Consider the following 14,932-nt stretch of genomic DNA (forward strand, 5'->3'; position numbering starts at 1 on the left):
TGCGGGCCGGTGGGCTCCGCTCTCAGCGCGCACCCCGGGCCCCAGGATCGCCCGCATCCCGGCCGTCGGGCGCGGGGGCTCCGCCGGGCAGGACAAAGCGCTCCAGTAGCTCCGGGGCCGTCTGGGGGCTCGGTCCGGATTCCGATCTGCGGGGCCGCTCGGCTCGGTGAGACCCCCTTTCCTTTTCCCTCCCAGCCCGTTGAGGTCCTCGACGTGAAACGGCCCGAGCTGCGGCCAGCCGCCGCCGCCTCTTTGTCCGGCACGGCCGAGTCCGTCGCGGGCTTGAGCTTGAGCCTCCCGCCGCGGGGGCCAGGCCCGACCGAGCGCGCCCCGCGGTCTGCGGGGAGGAGGCGCGGCGCCGCCGGGGCCGCGGCGCGGCGGGGAGGTGGGCTCGGCGCCGCGGCGGGGGGCGGCGCATCCGGGTGAGCGCGCGGCGCCCCCGCCTCCCCCGCGCAGCCGCACGGCCGCCGCCGCCGCCGCCGCCGCCGCCGAGCACGCCGCGCGCTCCGAGCCCCGCGCCCGAGCGGCCTGCGCGGGCGGCCCTGCGGCTCCGGCCCGCCGCGCGGAGGCGGCCCCCACGGCGAGCGGCAGCGGCGGCGGCGGCGGCATGCGGGGCCGCCCGGAGTAGCGCGCCGAGCCTCCGAGGCCCGGCGCGGAGGCGGGGGCGGGCGCGGCGGAGGCGGGGCCCGCGCCGGGCCCGCCCGCCCGCCCGCCGGGGGAGCCGCCGGCAGTGGCCGAGGAGGCGGCGCGGCGGACGGCGGCCCCAGAGTAGCGCCCGCGCTGCGGCCCGCGGGACCGCGCCGCCACAGCCGGGGCCGGCGCCGACGAGCGCCCGCCCGCCGCCTCCGCCCGCCGCGCGCGCCGCGAGGTGAGTCTCCGCGCGCCCCCGGGCCGCGGCCGCCCGCGCGGGGCCGGAGCCGACCGAGGAGGCCCGGCGGCGGCCGCCCCTCGGCTCCCTTTGTGGCCGGCGCTGGCCGTAGCCGGGGCGCGGGCGCGCTGGGCGCGGGGTCCGGGTCGGGGATTCCGGGGTTGCTGGGCACGCGGCGTCTCGGGGTTGGCAACTGCGGCGAGCTGTGAGTTTCCGTCCTAGTTTGACATTGAGTTAGGACCGTTTTTCTCCCCTTCCTCCCCTCCCCGCCTCTGGAAGACGGAAGTTTGTTTTATTGACCAAAAATTTTCAGCTAAATATGGCTCCTGGGTTCTGCCCGGCGGTGTGGTACTTGGAGCTGCGGTGCCAGGCTGACCCCCGCGGGGCCAGCGCGCCAAGGGAGGGTGGGACCGGCGGGCAGCCCCCACCCTGGGCGGATCGGGCGGCTTCCCACCCCGCTGCCCGTGGGCAGAGAGCACCCACCGGGTGTGCCAGGACCGGTCGGGAAGTAGCGGGCTTTAGGTAATGTGGCAGTCCTTCCTGGAAGAATGAATGAATGAAATGGCACTTACTCATCCGTGGGCAATGCGATGCCCGTTTCAACATTTGCCAGGAACTGTGGTGGTTTGCACAGTCACTGCCGCGCTTCCCTGGACAGCCTTGCTAAGTGAGGGTCTCCTTCTCTTCCAAACTTATGACCTTGGCCTCATTCTCTGAGCCACTTCCACATACATGCTTTGCCTTTTCTGGCAAGGGTGGACAGTAGGCAGAGCCGACTTTGGGATTGTCTACTGTTTCTGGAGAGCAGAGAATGTCACCTTAATCATCCCTTATGCTAAGTACTTCATTGAAAGTACTTCCAGCTGAGAACAACGGGAGGCAGGGGGTTCTGTCTTTAGCTGATGAACTTGAGGTTGTAACTTTCTAGCCACAGAGCTAGGCAGCAGATCCGGGATTCAAATTTAGAACTTGTTGGTCCAGAATTTCTCACATCTGGGAATAGACGTGGAATGTCCGTTGTGGCAACTACTAGACACATGTGGCTATGCAAAAATAATTTAAAACAATTTGCCTCGGGGTTGCACAGGTCTCATTTCATGTGTTCGATACTGGCGGCCAGTGGCTGAGGAGCAGCACTTACCTAGACCATAGACTCATTCATTTATTTAATACTTAATGTTTACTGAGTGCCATCTACGTTGGCGGCACAGCCAGGTCCCAGCCCACAACCGAATGAGTATCTGCTTTAACAAGAGCTCCAGGCGATTGTGTGCACAGTGAAGGCCTTATTGAAACACCAGTGATAACTGTGTTTAACAAATATTTTACTGGAGTGTTTGGTTGGCCTTTTAAGAAAGCCTTGTAAAACTGAAAAGTAGGCTATAAAACTCTTGGGAGCGCTCACTGTTGATGCACGTATGTGTTAAAGGTCTGGTTTCTCCAATAGAGTGTAAGCTTTATTGGACAGAGCATATGTCTTCCCTTTGCACCATATATCCCCAGCATTGTCACAGTGCCAGGTCAAGCAATAGGCATGTAACAAATGCTTGTTGAGGGTATGAATGAGCCTGCCAGAAGTCCAAACTGGTTGTTAATATCAAGCAGTTACTGACAGGGCAATTGTGACTGCACCTGGTGAAGCCCTGGAACCAGAGTCAAAATGAAGGCAGACCCCTGTGTAACTTTCATCTCTAAACCCCTGCCTGAGTCACTCCTCGTTCACTAGCATGCTCTGTCTCTATCTCTTTTTGGAGGGGCGTTGGGGGGTGTCTCCTGGCTATACCTGACCAGCTGGGCAGGACATTGCAAATGCTAGAGCTCACAGATGCTGTGCAACTTTGACCTAGCAGTGTTGCAGTGTCTTTATCTTTTTATTGACATAAAGTAAGTTAATAAACTTAAGCGTTTGTTAGTGCCATGTATATGTTTAAATTCCACTTTATTTTGGATATTAATCGTTTTCCCACTAACATATGTATTTTTTGTTTGTTCTGTCTTCTTAGTCTTTATTAAATTCTCAGTCTTTTTTTTTTTATTCATGACTTCGTGGATACTGTCTGCTATTTCTGAAGGACAGCTTTCCATAGAACGGACCACCCAATTCTAGTAAAAAAGACTCATAGTCAGGAAAGTAATGACAGCAGTAACCCTATTTAGGCTATTTGTTTGTTTATGTAATATACACATCTTTTATGCTTATGTAACAACATTCAGCTTCAGTACTTTGTTTTTAGTAACAGATTTTTTGGATGCAGTTCTTAATTGATTGAGATTCAGAGGAGTGTTACAACATAGCAATTGTGATTCACTGTTTTAACATACACTGAGCTTTTTTTTTTTTTTTAATGATGGGCTAAAAGCTGGACTAAGGTGGAGGATCCAGGATAAAAGAGAGATTAGCTAAAAGTGGCAGTAGGTCAGGGAGGAACCAAAGCAAATGGGGTGACTGATAATGAAGAGGAGTAGGGCAGCTGCATAGAACTAGGCTGAATACTACTGTTAGCTTGTTTATGCAGTTACCCTTGAGTGCCTGTGTGTGCCAGACCTAGGGCTGGATACTATGTATCCAAGAGGAAGTGAGCTGGTAGGAATGAACAATATTAAATATGCAGGTAATTACTTAATAATTAGGACTTGATTTGAGTGCTATTAAAACAAAGTGTGCTGGCGAGAAGGGGTGTGTGGAGCTTCTATTCAGATGGGTTGGCAAGGAGGGCTTCTTTAACCTTCCACAGACTTCTTCCCTGAGTCTGCTGTTATTTCACTAGACACACACACACACACACACACACACTTAAGCACTCTGCCTATTTCTGGCTTAGTTTTTGTCTGATTTATAGCCTGAGAAAGCCCCTCTCCACCTCCCACTTGAGAAAGTGCTGTTCTTGTTCAAGGATTTGCTCAGATCCTCTCTTTTTATAAAGTCTCATTGTTGATTTATGCTTTGGTCTGTCACTCTACTTGAGTATATGATGTTTGCAGACCATATATCTGTGATTTAACTTAGTCCTGCACAAAATCATCATCAATGCAGGGTTATTTTTTCAAAAATTGATTGAGAGTCTGATTTACCATGCTATTAATGATGGTTTATCATACACATAATTTCAGTACCGCACCTATCACTGATGTGGGATAGATCCATTCTGTAGTGTTTAAGTGATTAGAATTGTACTTGAAAATCCATTATTTGAAAATTCAATCTTTAGTGACAAATTATAGATACGTGTTATTTAGAAAGATTCCATATACCCTTCAACTAGTTGCTTCCAATTGTCTCGTCTCATAAAACTACAATATCAGACACATACCATTATATTGAATTTTGATGAAGTCAAAATAATGAAATATTTCCATCACTGGTTTTTGTCATGTAGTCACACCCATTTCCCCTACCCATCTTCTCTCCTTCCTGAAGCCCTGACAGTCACTAAAGCTGTTATTTTCTATAATTTTATCATTCTAAGAATTTTTTATTTAAGGGTCTTGCTTTGGCAACACATCTACTAAGAATTTTAATGCAAAAAAGGAAGTCTCTTGGAATTGAAATTTTTTTATTCAATATGATTCTCTGGAGAGTCATCCAGATTGCTGTATCAGTAGTTTATTCCATTTTATTACCAAGTTGTATTTCATTCTATTCAATATACATTTTTATTTCCTTTTGGCCCATGATTTTAGAAGAATATTGTTAGTTTCTAGCTGGGGATTTTCCTGTTTTTCATCTCAAGTTTGATTTTGTGGTTTAGTCCTTAGAAATATGTTGAGGTCTCATGTGGTTCAAAATACAATGCTTCTTGGCATATGTTTACTTTCATAAACTGTATTTTGTACTGTTACTGTGTAGTGTTCTGTGGATGTTATATTCTGTTGGCTGGTGATGTGGTTGAGTTTTATGTTCTTTCTGGATATTTTGTCAATATTTGGATAATTGATATCTTCAATTGTATTTATGTTTTAGTCTGTTTCCTTTTAGTTTGTTAAATTGATGTTGAACTTTATATTTTGGGATGCGGGAACCTCACCAACAGTGCTCTGGATCTCCTTTGGTTCTGTGCTCAGGAGTCTCTTCTGGCAGTGCTGGGAGTCGAACCCAGGACTCCCACTAGCAAAACATTTTCTTTGATCCATGTCTCGGACCCCTTAGCTTTATATGTTTTGCATGTCTCTGAATACACCTTTAAGGTTGCTATGTGGTTTTTGTTTGTTTGTTTCTTTTTTGTGACTTGACCCTCTCATTTTATAGTAGACCCTCAAAAAATGGCCTAGTAGTTTAATTGAAATGTGTAATGTTTCAATGTTTGTTGAGTTTTTTTTTTTTTTTGCTTTTTGGGTCACACCCAGCGATGCTCAGGGGTTACTCCTGGCTTTGCACTCAGGAATTACTCCTGGCGGTGCTTGGGGGACCATATGGGATGCCAGGGATCTAACCCGGGTCAGCCGCATGCAAGGCAAACGCCCTACCCGCTGTGCTATCGCTCCGGCCCCAAGAGTTTTTTTTTTTATCATAATGAAATAACTTTGAATATCATGACAGTATTGAGGTCCTACTTTGTCTCTTGTACTTTTCTTTGCTCTGAAATCAACTTCATGTGATAGGAATATTGACACTTCTTTTTCTCTTAATAGGGTTCTTTCAGTTGTTCAAATAACACTTTTCCCCCCATCATTCTTTTATTTTCACTTTGTTATACAGTGGGTCTTGTTTAGTTCAAAGATACTTTGTTACAATACAGATAAGAAAGATTGATTTGTAGCAAGGCCAGTGTCTGTTGGAGCTTGCTTGAGCTTCCCATGTCCGTGTGGGTTTGCTTTGAGTACTCCAGTTTCATCCCACATTCCAAAACATGCTGTTTGGCTTAACTGGTGTGTCCAAATTGTCCCATGTGAGTCCTAGTGAGGATGCTTGTGAATGTGCTCTGAGATATAAGGGCTTCCCTCTATTCAAGATTGGTTCCTGCACTAGGGTAGGTTGGATGGAAAATAATGATTACCAATTACTATTATTTGATACTAGAAGTGTGTGAGATTGTTAGAGGCTTGGTAAATTTTTGTGTGTTTGAGTAGAAGCATCCTAAAGAAACCAATTTGCCGATGATAAAATTGGTTTCTGTATACCTAGTTTCACTGAAGTCCTGGTTTCTGAAACCCTTGTCTGTGATGTCTGTGTTCATAATGTACATGAAGTAAGCTTACTTATAGTAATATATCTATATAATAATATATATATTCCTATAGTAATATATATATTACTATAGTAATATATATTATATAGTAATATATAATATATTACTATATAACTATATAGTATATGTTACTATATAGTATATATATTACTATAAGAAGCTTACTTCATGTAATATATATATATTACTCATGTAATATATATATAGTTTGGTTATATGAGTTTGTTTTTATTTTGATTTACAAAGCTTTTAATAATATTTTAGTCAGTGTTCTCTCTCTAGGGTCATGTTTTTTACTTTAAAAATTTCCAAAAAAATTTTTTTTAATGTTTTTGTGGTTGGGGCCACACCTGGCAGTGTTCAGGACTTACTCGTGCTCAGGGAATCACTCCTAATGGGCTTGGGGGAGCATCTGGGGTACCGGGAATCGAACCCAGGTGGTTGACTGCTTGGTTCCAGGGTCATATTTGTAAATATATGTGTCATTCTTTTTTCTCTTTTTTTTGGCTTTTTGGGTCACCGGCAGTGCACAGGGGTTATTCCTGGCTCTGGACTCAGGAATTACTCCTGGCGGTGCTCAGGGGACCATGGGGGAGGGGAGGGCGCTGGGGACTGAACCTGGGTTAGCTGCATGCAAGGCAAAAGCCCTACCCACTGTACTATAGGTCTGGCCCCACTTCTTTCTGTCTTTTCATTTAGGCATTTAGAATATTTATAGTTAGTTAGTGTAAGTATTGCTGTAGTAAGGTTTAAGATTGCCATTTTATTTTTTGTTTTCCGCCGCTTTCTATTGTTTTTACACCTTAGCTTCTTGTGGAAGTCCATTTTGATTTATTAATACTTAGTATATTTTTTGTATAGTTTCAATCAAAACCTTTGTATTGATTAATTTAAATCTGGGATAAGAAATCTTTTTTTAATCCCCCTGCCTAAGGCCATTTGGATATTCATAACATCATTCATATACCATACATACAAGGAGATGGACCTCAGATAGTGGTTGAGAAGCACACCTCCGTTCCGTCATGGACCAGAGTCAGACACATGATTTTACAGGCCTTAAATGACTCGTGGGCCACATGTTTCCCACCCCTGCGCTTTTTTTTTTTTTGTATTTTGTAGTACATACATAACTATGTACAACAGTAAATAGCCTGTTGGTGTCACTACCTGTTCAGATACAAACCTCCCATTAAATCTCTTTATCCTTCCCCATTTTAATACAGTTGTGTTTTTTCCTTTATATAGTGTTTCAGGTTGTAGATTTGCTTTCATAGTCAAATGTAAATGAGAGAACTGGAGGAAAGAGACATCATGATTTTGCTCACTGTGCCTTTCATAATGCCTTAAAATACTATTCCTTTTTTAATGTTACAACTTCTTTAGCCAGTTTTTAGGTTAGGTCTGCTCAGTGACAAGTTCTTAGTTTTCCTTTATTTGCAAATGTTGTGATTTCCTTTTTGCTCCTGACGGACGTTTACTTTGGGTATAGAATTCTGTGATGAATTCTTGTCTTCAGTACCGGGAAAAAAGAATTTTCTGATGCCCATGGGTTCTGATGAGAAATTTATTGCCAAGCAGATTTTTCTCTGTAGATAGAGTGTCACTTTGTTTCTCATTGTTACTAGAATATTTTTGTCTTTAGTTTTTAGAAGTTCTAATCTGAAAGAATATCTTGCTGTGAATTTTTTTGGGTTATCCTTTTAGTTTTGCTTCCGAAGCTGCAAGCTTATATATCTTATTGTATTTGGGAAGTCTTCTCTATTATTTCACTCTTTTGTTTCATTTTAAGACTTTCTTCATAATTTTTTTTTTGTGGGGGTGGTGGCTAGGCCAGAGAAGCAAGGGACTGGAGCAATTCTCAGGAGGCAGGGTCTCCTCCTGGCAATTCTTGGGTGGTAGAATTGAAACCAAAATTTCCAGTGAAACCAGTTTAACTACAGGCAAATTAGTTTCTTCGGGCTGTTTTCTATCAGACACACAAAAATTTACCAAATCTCTAAAGGCCCCAAACTCGTTTAAAATTGGTGCTGGTCTTTCAATTCCTGTAGTTCATAGGGAGGCCTGTGGGTGTAAATTGTTGTGGGCAGTGCTGGGTCCTCCAGGACTGTACCTTGCCACATTCTGGGCACTGCATGGTGCTGAAAATTAAACTGGGGTTGGCCACTTCATATATCCATTTCTATGTTCCTGCTTACTTGAATCTTTCGTTATGGGGGCTGGAGGTGGGTGGGTAGGTGATTACCTTTCATGCAGAGACCGTGTTTGTCATACATATAATGTCCCCTGATAACTGCGAAGTATGGCCCATAGACAAAAACAAAACAAGACAAAACAAATCCTTCATTATGGTCTCATAGGACCCTAAGACTTTTGATTTTTCTTTACTTCATTTTCCTCAGTAGTCTAGTTTGGGTAATTTCTCACCTTCTAACTTCTCATTTTTCTTCTCTGACCATTATAGTCTTCTGTTGATCCCAACTATCTTCTTTCCTCCAGATTATTTAGCGCTAAAGTTTTCACTTTTAAAAAATATATTTCTCACTGGTGGAGGGATGGGTGTTTGATCATTGTGTGATTGTAACTCAAACATGAAAGCTTGTAACTATATCTCACGGTGATTCAATAAAATATGTGTGTGTGTGTGTATATATATATATATATATATATATATATTTCTTTGGGGCTGTAGCAATAGCACAGCGGGTAGGGCATTTGCCTTGTACACTACCGACCAGGGTTCGATTCCCAGTATCCCATATGGTCCCCCGAGCACCTCCAGGAGTAATTTCTGAGTGCATGAGCCAGGAGTAACCCCTGTGCAGTGCTGGGTGTGACCCAAAAAAGCAATATATATATATATATATATTCCTTTGCTGAGATTAAGAAATTTAAAAAAATTTGGCTGGTGTCTAAATCTCACTGGAGATTATTTTTCAAATTTAAAATGAATTATCTATTTATTTTTTGTTTTTGTTTGTCTATTTTTGGATCATTCCTGGTGGTATTCAAGGCTTACTCCTGGCTCTTTGATTAGGGATAAATTCTGGTGGTGCTCAGGGGACTATAAGCAGTGCCAGGGATTGAACCTGGGTTGACTGTGTGCTAAGCAGGTACCTGCTGTACTGTATCTCTGGCCCTCAAGAATACTTTAAATTGAAACAATTCTGTTATATCTGCCTTTAATTATTATTAGATAATTCTGATATTTTTCATTTTGGTGTTGGTGTCTGTTGATAACTTTTGCGATTTGAGTTCATTCTGGCGCTTAGTATGAGCTGTGCTTTTTGATGAAAATCTGGGCATTTTCATTATGCTTTGAAATGATGATCTTGTTTTAGCTGACTCTTTGGTTGTCATTCCAGCAGGTGATATTGTTTTATTATTGCAGGAGGAATTGGAAGCCCCGATTCTTTACTTGACCTCCCTTGATCAGAGACATAGAGTGCTTTAGAGTGCTTCCTTATTGCTGGCGGGAGTAGAGGTCCGGTGGGATCAGGAAGCTAGTGAAGACCCTGCCTTGAGAATAGCAGACAAAAGTGAAACTCCGGGCCATCTACTTGGCTAGCTCAGTACCTCCCTACTCTGATGCGGTGTGTGGTGTCTTTTTATAGCCTGGTCATTTGTGAAAATCTGGGCACCTAACCTTTGCTGGCTTGTCTGGGACCACAGTGTTTCATGGTGTTTGCAATAGACTTTCTTTTCCTTGGTTTTTGTGGCTTGTGGGCCAGCGATGTGGCTTGGGGGTAAAGCAGGTACCCTGCTTGCCTAAGAGCTGGGTTTGCTTGCCAGCACTGTGGGGCAGTGGGAGGAGGTGTGGAGTTTTATGGCTTCCTAGGAGATCCTCTCTCTGATACTTACGCCAGAAAGAACAGACTTTTGTTGGGGCTTTTTGGTTTTGTTTCTGCCAACATTTCTCAGTTGCTGGCTTCTTCAGCTATAGGTCTGGCATAATTTAGGTAAAAATAAATCTCATGTATTATTCCTTTGATTTTAAGGTGTCTACTCTGCTGTCTTCTCTTCATACATGAAATTTTGTTTTATTTGTATAGTCTACAATATTTATATGTACTAGATGGGACTAAGGGAAAGTGGATCTACTCCATTTTCACAACAGTATGTGTCCCTGAATGACTAGTTTTTAACATTTCTTCTTTCCACGGTCTGATATTTTCTAAAGTTTGTGAAAAGAAAAATGAATTAAGTTTGCAACACATAACTTTTAAGTTTCTGTCAAATTGCTTCAAGCTTTCTAAATGTTTTGGGAGAAGGGTTTGGCTACACCTGGCAGTGCTTGGAGTTTACTCTTGCCAGTGCTCAGGGGACCATGTGTGGTCTCAGGGCTTCAAAGGGGGTCAGCTACTTGCAAGACAAGCCCCTTTTCCTCTGTACTACCTCTCCAGCCCTAAATTCTGCTCATAATAATACTACAGAATTAATTTTAATCATCTTAAATGTCTTTGTGCAAAGGAAGTATTAGGACCATTGTAGTGAGAATAGGCCTGAGCAGAGAGAGAGAGAGAGAGAGGGAGAGAGAGAGAGAGAGAGGGAGTGAGAGTGAGAGTGAGAGTATGTGTGTGTGTGTGTGTGTGTGTGTGTGTTTTGCTGGAGATGAAATCAAAGGCCTCACACATGCAAAGAAGGTGCTCCATCAATTTAAGATTAGGGGTATACTAAATCTAAACAACTTTGTAATTGGGTATGAAAAATGGTGACAGAAAAGTCTCTGATGTGACTTTTGGGAGTGATAGGAGAAAGTAGAGGAAGAAAGGATAGATTGAGAGTCTGAACATAGTTGGAAATCCTTTTGACAAGCACTCTTCATGGCATTTCAGAGTGTGGGTTATAAAGACATCCCTGGAGCGAAAGGAACTATGGCAAAACTTTTGACTGGGAATGTCCATGAGTTAAGAGACAGGGGGTAATGCTGGCAACTTTTCAGTTGGTGTTTTTACTATTTGTGGCCTTTCCCTTCAGAAGGGAAAGTTTGAGGAGCATTAAGGTAACTGAATTGGTGCAGATACACTTGGATGGGTTGTAGACTGTTGATAACTGTAGATGTAATTATAGAATTCACAGTAATGGTAGAGCACATGCCTTGCATATGTGAGATCCTGGGTTTGATTCCTGCCACTAGAAATGAACAACCAAGGAAAACAAAACACAATCATGAATGTTTCTCAGTATTCTTATATGAATGCATCTAATGTTTACAACAACCTTCAAAAGTATTATTTGTCCCTATTGTACAGATGAAGAAATGTAGCATGAGAAGGTAAGTGGTGAAATTTGGCTCTGTACCTGTTCGCATTTAGTGTGACAGTTTCCTCTAGAGTTTTATCTTTTTTTTTTTTTTCCCCCGATTTTGGGTCACACCCAGCGATGCTCAGGGGTTATTCCTGACTCTGCACTCAGGAATTATTCCTGACCATGCTCAGGAAACAACATAGGATGCTGGGGATCGAACCCAGGGCACCTGTGTGCAAGGCAGGCATCCTATCTGCTGTGCTGTTGATCGACCCATAGTTTTGTCTTAATCAGTAAACTAGAGCACTTTGGGAGAAGAGCGTGGACAAGGTTGATACAGGATTTGAACACCATGCAGAAGAGTATAGATGGTATTTGGAAGAAAGGGAGCAATCTTTAAAGAATTTTGATGAGTCTGATTCACATGATCAGAATTAGACTTTTACGTACATGGTAGTGCACTCTGCGGTGCTCAGGGTTTGCTCCTGGCTCTGCATTTAGGAATTACTCCCAGCAGGACTCTGGAGACTATATGGAGTGCTGGGGATCAAACCCATATCGGCCATGTGCAAGACAAAGTGGGCCATGTTTTAAAAGACCAAAGGTAGGAAATGAAGCAATGTACTGTTTCAGCAAGGCATGACAGGTGTGTTGTTGTAGAAGTTGAATCAGATATTCCTGTAATGGATAAAAGAAAGAATGAAGTCAGTTACTTGTCCTTTAAGTGAATGCCACCGTTAATAGCAATTAAAAAAAAAAGAGTCTAAACCAAGGTGACTTTGGTGATAGTTAATGAGTGTGTCTAGAGACATATCAAACTGTAGGTGTCAGAAAAGGACTCTAGATATGATTAACTTCTAACATCATCCTTGAGGAGCTTGATCTCAGGAGGAAAGGTCAGTCTGAAGGTACAAAATAGCATCATTAGCATTGAGATGATAAAAATAGGGAATGGGAGAGAGGGCTAAGCAATCTGAGGTTGAGGCTTAGAATTAGGACCTTAGAGGAAGCCTCCTTTATATCTTAATTGAGCAAATATATATTGACAATCTGCTGTATCTCAGGTACTGTGAATACAGAGTGCACATAACAACATGGTTCCTGTCCTTATTGACCACACAATCTAATGGAGCAGACGAAAATAGAGATAATTAGTTAAATGACATTCTGACTGGAATCCAGAGGTCAGAAAGAGTGGGGACAAGAGGATTTCAGGTAAAAAGAGTGTTGTGTGCAGAGGCCAGGGAGCCGAAGAGAACTCAGTTCTCTGTAAGGAATTGCAAGATCAGTATAGCTGAAAGTGTGGAGGGAAGTGGTGTGAGATGACTGAAGGAAATTCAGCAGGCGACAGATGCTACAGCAGAAAATCCCGCAGGCGGCAGGTGCTACAGGACCTGAATTCTCAGTGTTGAAAGGTGTTGAATGGGCGAGTGCTGTTTCAGATTTTATATACATCACCCCACTGTACTGTAGGAAGTGGATGTGATTTTGGTGAGAAGATAGGATGGGTTAAAGGAGACCTGGATTAAAACATTGGTGTTGCTTCTGCATACCAGAATTGGTGTTCGTGCCTTTCCCTCAGAGCTTCTGTCTAGTTCCTTATGCAGGGTTAGGGGTCTTCTCTTACTGTGCTCATAAACGTCAGAACCTGGCCGCTAAGAAGTGGTCAATAAATGTTGAATCATCTGTGAGCTTATCTCCATTATCACCTGTGGTCAGGATTTTAGACTGAGTCTCTTCCTACTTTTTTCTCGTTGGATTTGGAGGCCACACCAGCTGTGTCTCAGTTAGGGGTTGTTCCTAACTCTGTGCTGTGTACTTCAGGGATTTCAATCAGGGTTTGCAAAATGCAAGGCAAGAGACCTAAGCCACCTTCTGTCATTGGCTCCATCTGAATTTTTTTTTGGGAGGGTGGGGGCACAATTGGCTGTGCTTAGGTAGTTTTCCTGCTGGCTCTGTGTGTAGGGATTACTCCTGGCAGGACTCATGGGATGATATGGGGTGCCAGGGGTTGAATCTGTGTTGACTGTGTGCAGGGTAAATGCTTTTTTCCCTCTGAACTAACTCTGTAGCCCCATCAGAGAGAAATTCATAAGATATGAGATGGTGCTATAAGGGAAGGGATATATGGAATGTGTGAGGCCTCTGTGACATTCAGAGTTGATTTCAGAGATCTCACTGTTGCAGTATCTCTGTAATCTCAACAGAGTAAGCAAAGGGCCAAGTCCAGAAAGCCAAAGGAGGAGAGCATCTGAGGAGTGTGGGGCACTGAGGTCACCAGGCAGAAGTAGAAAAACTTCCTTTCTCTTCCTTGCTTTCTCTGCTTTTTGTAGTTTCAGCAGAATAGGGGGTGAGGAGGAATGCATGGCCATGATAAATGGTGACCATTCCTTGAAGTATGGTGGAGAAGTTGCACCAACGAACTTTCAGTATAGGAAAGAGCAAAGCTTGTTATTTGTCAAAGTAGGGCGGTGTGGCCCATGAGGACAGGGGTATAGGTGTATAGTATAGAGGTAGAGTATAGATGCAGAGTTAGTGTAGAGGCAACATTGTCAAGGAAGGGGACCGTGGTACTTTGGAAATGTCAAGTGTCCTATTCAAAGGGGTCAGCCTGTAATCAGCAAATAGGATTTTGATATTATGGTGATTTTTTTTCTTTTTAAGTGAAATATCCTGATTTTTAAAAATTCTCAAGAAAAAAACATTTTTTTCCAGTGTGGAAGAATAGGACAAAATCCTCATTTCTGGACACAATTTGGCCTGACAGTTACAATGGAAGAAAGGGCTTTTTGGTGGGTGTGAAAAGAGGACTGTTTGTGGGATAAGATTTTCTAAACTGTAGAAAAGTATGTAAATAAGTGTACAAGTAGAGAGCATTATTTTCCTTGAAAAGGAGGAGGGGAAGGGCTGTGGAAGAGGAACAGGGGAAATTTATTACCTTTCTGGTCCCAACCTGAGTTTTTTCCCTAACCTTTTTTTAAAGTGGAGGTTATAGATACTTTGGTGGTTCTTGGAGCTCATAGATATTCTTGGTGCTTCATAGATATGTCCCTGGGTGCCATGGATTGAACGCAGGCCTCCCTCATGTTCAGTTGGTCTGTTGAGGTTTCTGAATTGCCTCAAATTTGTGTGTGTGTATATGAAGGAATATGCTAACTAAGCTAGCGGAAAAATACCTAGTGTTATTTACTTGTAGACATTTTTTTAAAAAGTTAAATTTGGGGTGCATTTTGAGAAATGTAAGAAAGTAGGGGATTGTATTTTGGAAAGAGAGTATTGTAGAGAGCAGAGAAACCGAGTTCAGGGAGAATTTAGGAGCAAGTGACACATGTGGTAGATTATATCAGAAGAGAGAGGGACATGAAATCACTAGCCTGGGTTTACCTAAACCCTGAACTGGAAAATCTTTTCTCCAGAGAATCAAAATGGATGTAGAAAATAGTAACTGGATTCAGATTGGGTGGTAAGTGGAAATAGATTTAAAAAACATAATGGGGTTTAGTGATGTAGATCAGGGTACAAATAGAATACCTGGGGGGAAAAAATGCTGAGGATTTCAAATTTGAGCCAGGAGCTGGGGAGGTAGCTCAGAGGTTCAGAGCACAAGCCTCATATTCATGAGACCAGCACT

The 14,932-nt window shown here is 43.5% G+C and overlaps 1 protein-coding gene across 4 annotated transcripts in view; it reads left to right on the top strand.

The window, feature by feature from the left end:
- Nucleotides 1-747: 747 nt before the first annotated feature.
- Nucleotides 748-14,932, top strand: part of GALNT1 (polypeptide N-acetylgalactosaminyltransferase 1) — a 104,808-nt gene continuing 90,623 nt past the window's right edge. Inside the window, exon 1 of one of the 4 annotated variants that reach the window (XM_055127990.1) lies at nt 748-868. The gene's annotated coding sequence lies outside the window, so the exon portion shown is untranslated. Of the gene's footprint in view, nt 869-969; nt 1,074-14,932 lie in introns of those variants that run through there. The other 3 variants (XM_055127988.1, XM_055127991.1, XM_055127989.1) reach the window with 3 other exon arrangements.

Source organism: Sorex araneus, chromosome 2 (genome assembly GCF_027595985.1).
Source record: "Sorex araneus isolate mSorAra2 chromosome 2, mSorAra2.pri, whole genome shotgun sequence".
NCBI lineage: Eukaryota > Metazoa > Chordata > Mammalia > Eulipotyphla > Soricidae > Sorex > Sorex araneus.